The sequence below is a fragment of the Oratosquilla oratoria genome, chromosome 24 (genome assembly GCF_046742065.1).
Source record: "Oratosquilla oratoria isolate Oo_2021 chromosome 24, ASM4674206v1, whole genome shotgun sequence".
In the NCBI taxonomy this organism is placed as follows: Eukaryota; Metazoa; Arthropoda; class Malacostraca; order Stomatopoda; family Squillidae; genus Oratosquilla; species Oratosquilla oratoria.
Window position 1 is genome coordinate 27,656,169 of NC_134800.1, and position 7,500 is coordinate 27,663,668.

Here is a 7,500-nt window from a genome sequence, read left to right on the forward strand (position 1 = left end):
AAATAAAATGCTCCCCTCTTCCCGACGTAATTAAGCATTCAACATTTTTTACCATTATGCTTTACGGCCTCCCCGGGTGTGTTGCAGCGGTGCTGACAATGAGCAGATAAAGGCCAAATCCGAGGGGAAATCAGGGCAGGGTGAGGGGAAAGACCAACCGGAATTTTGACCCTTGGGTACCCCCAGCTGAAGGGCGGAATTGGCAGCCGGGAGCTGGTGGGATAGCGCGAGTATCAGCATAATGGGTTGATTGCAATGAAATCAAGGACCGGGATCAAGATTGATACTTATTCATGTTGCAACTAATTGCACAAAGGCGGTCAATGGGGGTGGAATCTAGTTTGTTTTTTACAGAAGAAGGTAGTATGAGGAGGAGGAGGAGGAGGGGATCAGGGTAGGTAATGTTGCAGATCCAGTGGAAACACTGGTGAGCAACAGGCTGCAATAGCTCGATAAAAAAGGAGAGGTAGGGGAGTAGAGGAGGAGGAGGGGGGAAAGAAGTATGAAGAGATATAAAAAGAAAAATGTATAGGAAGAGCAGGAGAAATTGGAAGAAGAGAAAGAGCAGGAAGAGTATGAAGTTAAAAAGGAGGATGACAAATAAATGGAGGAGATATAGGAAGAGAATAAGGGTAATGAGGATAAGGATGAAAATAAGAGGGAAGAACAAGAAGAGGAGGAGGAGGAAGGAGAGGAGTAGGGGAAGGGTGAGAAGAATGGAGGAACCAAGGAACGAGTGAAAGGTGTCGGGTTCCTGTTTTGACGTGCGAGGCGTGGTGTGTATACATGTATATATGCTGCGTGTGAGTGTGTATGTGTGTGTGGGTGTGGTGCGTATGATTTTGTGTGTATGTGTGTGTGAGTGTGTATGTGTGTGTATGTGGTGCGTATGATTGTGTGTGTATGTGCTGCGTATGATTGTATGTGTATGTGTGCGTGTGTGTGTGTGTGTGGTTGCGTCTGTGTGTGTGTGTGTGTGTGTGTGTGTGTGTGCATGTGTGCGTGCGTATTACATGGGTGTGGTATCCATATCCATAAGGAGGGTCATTGGGATTTAATCAAATTCCGAGGTACATTACTTCTCTCTTATATATCTATACTCAGGAGAGCGAGATTTCCAAAAGGACAAAAGTCTTGGTAAACTGAAGTCTATAACAAACCAACAAATACATTGCTTCAAGGATCGTGATGTCGTGGTGAGGCAGACCCACAAGCCTCAACTTTAGATTAATTTTGATGATTACATTATATAAATAAGAACATTCAACTCAGCTGGCTTTCGACACTTAGTGTTGCATCAGCCTACGTTAAACAACTACTTAACTAGGTGTTCTTAGGCACTGAGCCCTCTTTCCACATTGGAATGTCCTGCATGAGTGTAAGAAGACCGTCATGAGTCTTATGACGTAAGATACAAGATACCTGGATACAGTGTGCATGCGTGTGTGTGTGTGTGTGTGTGTATGTACGTGTACAGTGCGTATGTATTAGTGTCATGCTTGTGTTTACACGCAAGTGCCAAAATATGGATAAAAATTTGTCCATACGCGCGCGTGTGTATTTATGCGTGCGTGTGTTTGTGTGTGTATGTGTGTGTGTGTGTGTGTGTGTGTGTGTGTGTGTGTGTGTGTGTGTGCGTGTTTATATGAGTGTGTGTTAGTGTGCGTTCGTGTGTGTGTGTGTGTGTGTCTGTGCGTGCATGTGTGTGTGTGTGTGTGTAGTGTGCGTCTGTGTGTGCATGTGTGTTTATATACAATGTGTGCGGATATGTGTGTCGAATATATATGCCGCAGAGAACATGTGTGTATATACAATATGTGCTATACAGATGTACAGATACCTATTATACAAGCGCACGTTATGTCGCTTTTGCACATAAAGAGTTAAGGAAGGAAAGGATAAACGCTATCATGTGATAAACGATTAGGCTTATGTATGACTCACTGAACACATGATGCATTGGTTATTGTACACGGTGGAAATTGCACGGAGTTGCAAGCGGGCGGGTCAGGAAGAATGGGGACGGGTCGGGGTGATCACGGACGGCAAAGAGCGAGAACTCATCCCGTCTTTAACTGCTTAAAAAGGTAAGGGTGAAGGATGGGGCCCCGTATGCACGTGGCCCGGTCTGAGGGCCGCCATTGTCATACAATAGCTGAGCATGCTGGAGAACCAATAACTCACACCTGAGGCAACAGTCAGGGAGATGGAAGGGATTGTGAGAGAGTCTGCCTTGAACCCGCATTAGTCGTGTTGTTGAAATCACGTCTCTGAAGGAGAACAAATACTTTTCTCATGTCTTCGATTTTACTAATGTTTCTTTTTATTCTCTCTCTCTCTCTCTCTCTCTCTCTCTCTCTCTCTCTCTCTCTCTCTCTCTCTTTTTGAGTCGCCTCCATAAATAGTTGGAATGAGATACGTCATTGCAGAATTAACTGTACAAATTTATTGTAAGTCAGACTAGAGGAGGATTGAATCTCCCTTTTCAAATGCCGTCAACTCTTTTATTTTCATCTAGCATTCGGTCTCTTGCCCAAGGACCGTTGGCAGCCGCTGTGAGGCTGTGGGTTTCCAGTAAGTGAAGTTGAAGGCAACAGTTATCAGTTATTATTTACATTTTCTACAGTGACAAAATCTCAAAATCATCCTTTCAATCAATCTTGACAATCTCCTCCTTCCCATATACATATATTGATGACTTTATGGATCAAAGTGTTTTAGAGTATATTTTCTGTTAGATAATACTACATACTCTGTATTACTAGTTTCTTTCCTGCGGAAGGGAGATAAGGTACGATGTTACCAAAATGATCATTAGAATAACATGCCAAATTATTTATGAATTAATCAGTTTGCAGAGAATTATAAATTACTTACAATCATACATTATATAAACAATCATACATTATATAAACAGCCAGTGTCTGTAAATTTAGTATCTTTAAGAAGATGGGTATGATAAACAAATTTGTTAAGACAAGACAGTGATTACAGGAAATGCAATATAGGAGAATAAACATCTAGCTTTGTGATTGGATGGTACAGTTCTTGGCGCTCCGTGGGAAGCTCCGAAGAAAAATCATGGCTTTACACTTTACTGAATGTTATTGCTGGTAGGTAGTTTTTAATCGTTGCAGCTTCCAAGAATCTTCATTTACTTCTTAATGTGTGATTATCCTGTTCTGTATGTATATGAGTATTTGTACACAAAATTACTTTTTATCAATTTGTCCTTTACTTCTTATGTGTTCTCCATTATTTGTAACGGCCGTCTAGTGTGCTGGGAGAGTATTATAAGGTAGAACATCCTTCTGGTTTTTAGGCTTGCATAATTTGAGTACAGTTTCTAATTAGACTTTTTAGTATTTCATTCATGCAGATTATACTTTATTGTGGTATTATAGTTTATATAATTACAGGAAAATCTAACAAACGTCTGATGAGGTGGGGATGTCATGACATTTTAACCCTACGCTAAGGAATTATCGGGTACTGTACATCTGAATATCAGAGATGGAAAATGGACAGGCTGACGAAATATTCCTGTCTGATAACATAGTTTTCCTATTATAGCGGTTGCAGTTTATTGATAACTACCTAACTGTTAGGTTAAACGATTGTGTTCTAGCGAATATCCTTTATTGTTCTCCATTTTCAGTTGTCGACTCAACGTTGTCAGTGAATGGTCGCGCAATTAAATGATAGTCAACAATCATAAATGCAAGATAGCATTACCTTAATTGTATTTGCTTATTTGTAATATACACAGAAATGGTCTTCAATATTTAGAGGTACGAGATAATATTTGCGTAATCGATAAGCTCGTCTCGGCCTCCCTTCATAAAGCTTGAAACTGATTCATAAATACATGAATAGTGACAGAATATAGAGGTAAAGTGACAAATGAAACGTTCAGGCTAGAGTATGAATTTTCATTCAGAACCAGACCTTTCGACTTCTTTGGCCATCCTCAGAGTCCACTGAAGACGCCCCAAATGTCGAAACGTCTGGTACTGAACCTAAACTCTATACCACCATTGATTCGTATATATCTTATTTGTACATTAATTGATTAATTCGTTATCATTCATTTATTTATTCAATTAATTGTTTAAATATGTTTTTTTCAGCTCTACTGCGTTGATGAACTGGCACTCTCTGATGAGATGCGCCTCAAGTTCATTGAGTTCTCCGTGGACGAAGACACCCATGAGTTCGTGTCGGTGTGCCTCGAGCAAGCCGACTGGGTCTTCACCCATGTGTGGCACTCCTTGGCCAAAAGCTTCCTCGGGTTCTTCATGACTCAGACTTCGATTAACGGGTAAGTAAAAGAGAAAGAAAGGAAGAAAGGGGTGGAGTCCCAGCCAGTGTGTGTAAAGACTCCTAAAAAAATGCAACAAATATTACTCGAAGTGAAAATGATAGCTCAATTTCTCTAAATTGAGTAGAATCATCTGGCGGCAGTCAGACAAATGCTCAAGTCTAAAGACATTAAAGTATTAATCAAGATAGGTTTCGCCATGCAGGGTGTTTTCCTTGACTAAATAAAATAATTTGTCCTAAGTCAGGACAAGACTTCGCCATCATATTTTCATGAGACTCTTCATAAAGCGAGAATGGTGGACATCTTGAAAAGCTTAGTCATACCCGTGTCCGTTACCTTTGCCTATTGTGTTAGGCAAACTGGGACAAGTTAGGTGATATCACACTGGGCTATTTTTCCTCCAACCACCGATTAATTGACGGTACCACTCACCTCCAGCACTTTTTCCGCCGTAAAATCACTATGGCAGAATATTTTGTTTCCTCAACAATTTACATAGATTGTCATTTGATATGCTTGAGAAATTATTTTTCCTCCATCATATCAGATTCCTTTTCGAAAGCTGCAAACTCCAAATGTGTTCTAACAATCAAAGAAAAATAGACCAGTGTGAACGCCTTTAAAGATGCCAGTTGACTATTGTACCTACCATGTGTCACACCAATGTTAATTACTACAAGACCACAGACAGTTAATTTAGGGCATTTATATTCATAAACACTGGAGTCTCGTTATACAATCCTCTTAATTGTAAATCAGAAACTGACTTTAATTATCGAGAAATAAAAGGTTTTGGCGTAGTAGGGAAATCTGAATTTCCAGATCTTACCAACAAAGCCCATGTACAAGAATATTTCTCAAGTGTAGTGAAGAAAGACACCGCCAACTGTAATGAAGAACAATCAGCGGCTGAGATCAAAAGGAAATTTTTGCATAAAATATAGATACGAGTAAATGGGGAAGGAGAAGTAATTGGGGGTTTAGCTGCGATGCAGTCGCGTCCATTGCTCTGTCGCGGATAACAAAAGGCGAAACATGGTTCGAACCTTATAAGTTAAGAGTAAATGAAAGGAGAAGGGATGACACAGGTGGGCTGAGGTCACCCTTGATGGTTCACGGCAAGACCGGCCTATCCTCTAGGGGACGGTACAGCCTTTGTACCTCTCTAAGTTGGATCAATCCGGATTGGTAGGGTGACAATTGCATTTGGGGTGTTGGTTATGTTGAAATACTTGTGGTTGTGAATGTAGTCCGAAACTCAGTACTATTGATAATGTGTTCCTATCAAAATTTGACACTGGCTCATAGCACCTCTGATATCCAGCATTGCAAAGACATTTAGGACCATGTTACAACTTAAGCAGTTGACTGGCACTTGGCAGACGTGGAACCCGGGGTTCCCGTGTTCGATGCCGGAACGGTATCCATTGCTCTACGGAGGCACATTATATAGTGGAAATGTAGATGTGGAGATATAGTGGTGCCAAAATATTTCTCTGCGGGTGCCATGACTTCCTTCATTAAACGTATAAAAGGGAAACTATTTTTGATATCAGGGTGCAGTTGTATACACGATTCGAAGAGAAGACAATGGGGTGTAGACATCTGATGAAGCGGAAGAAGGTATGAGTATAAACAGTGATTGGATAAGCCTAATGGCCATTGTGTTGCTTCCTCAAGGTATTCTTCTTCAAGGTGATCTTCCTTAAAGTGGGCTTCCTACTCCCTCGCTATCTCCTCTTCCTCCAATTCCTCCTCCATCTCCTCTCCTCTTCTCTTGTTCCTCTTACTCATCTTTCTCTTATTCCTCCTCCACTTCATCCTTCTCTACTTCCTTCTCCTCCTCTTCCTCTTACTCCTCGCCCTCCTCTTCCTCCTCCATATCCCCCTTTTTCTGCACCACCAACGTGTATTTCTTCCCTCCTTCCATTCTCTTTCTCCTTCTCTTCCTCCTCCTTCTCCGTCTCCTCGTCTTTCTTCTCCCTCCCCTTTTCCTCCTCCAACTTTTTTTTCTTACCCTCCTCCTATTTCGCCACTTCTCCTCCATCTTTTACTTCTTACAAAGGATTACAAAGGCGGAGCATGCCGACAGGAGACCTTTTGATCCATATCTAGGTCGGATGCGAAAAAAAAATCATATTAATAATAAAACAATAAATAAAAACTATAATAATGTAAATAACAAATAAAATACATAAATAAATGCATAGGTATAGTTAGATGATAAACAAACAGGTAAATAGTAAATAATAATAAATTGACATATAACTAATAATAAATGAAAATCGGACAGACAAATGATAACAAAACAAAAACAAATAATATAAGATAAATTATAATCATTACAGCATCTTAATTAGGTATTTATCTAACTGATTCTTCAAGCTTCGAACTGAACTACATTGCACTACCTTTGCAGGAAGTTTATTCCATTCATTTACTACACGGTTGGCAAAGTTGTTTCTACCTACTTCCAAATTGAATCTATTTCCGGACAGTTTGAGACCATTGTTTCTTGTTTGATTCTCATTCAATGTGAAAATTTTGTCACTTTTGATGTTGTCAATTCCCTTTAAAATCTTAAAGACCTGTATCAAGTCACCTCTGAGTCTACGCTTTTTTAGGGAAAACAGATTCATGTGTTTTAGTCGATTTTCGTATGATTTATTTTTGATATTTGGAATCAGTTTTGTGGCTCGCCGTTGTACTTTTTCCAGTCTGTCAATGTCTTTAATGAGATTCGGTGACCATACAGAAACAGCATATTCCAAATGTCTTTCATCCTCTCCCTCTCCTCCTCCAACTCTAACTTCTCATCTTCATTCTCTCCTTCGTCCTCCTCATCCTCCTATTCTCCCTTTCCTCCCCTCCTATTTCTTTCATTCACCTTTTCCTCCTCGTCCTCCTCCTTCTCCTACTCTTCCATCCTCGTCTTCGTCCTCACTCCCCTCCTCCTCCTCCTCCTCCTCGTTCACATACTCCTTTTCTGTTCATTGTCTTCCAAATTCCTTATTCTTTTTGTTTTGTGTGTAGTCATTTTACTACATTCTTACACTATGATTACATTTGTGTTTGACATTCTGTACTGGCATTCGTTACCTTGTATCATTCTCTCTGTCAAGCTTTCCTCTCCATTCCTTCCTCTTCTCAGCCCTTCTTATCTCCTTCCCATGCCT

The 7,500-nt window shown here is 40.3% G+C and overlaps 1 pseudogene; it reads left to right on the forward strand.

The window, feature by feature from the left end:
* LOC143038300 (protein-L-histidine N-pros-methyltransferase-like) overlaps positions 1-4,439 on the forward strand; it is a 543,135-nt pseudogene extending 538,696 nt beyond the window's left edge.
* The last annotated feature ends 3,061 nt before the right edge of the window (positions 4,440-7,500 follow it).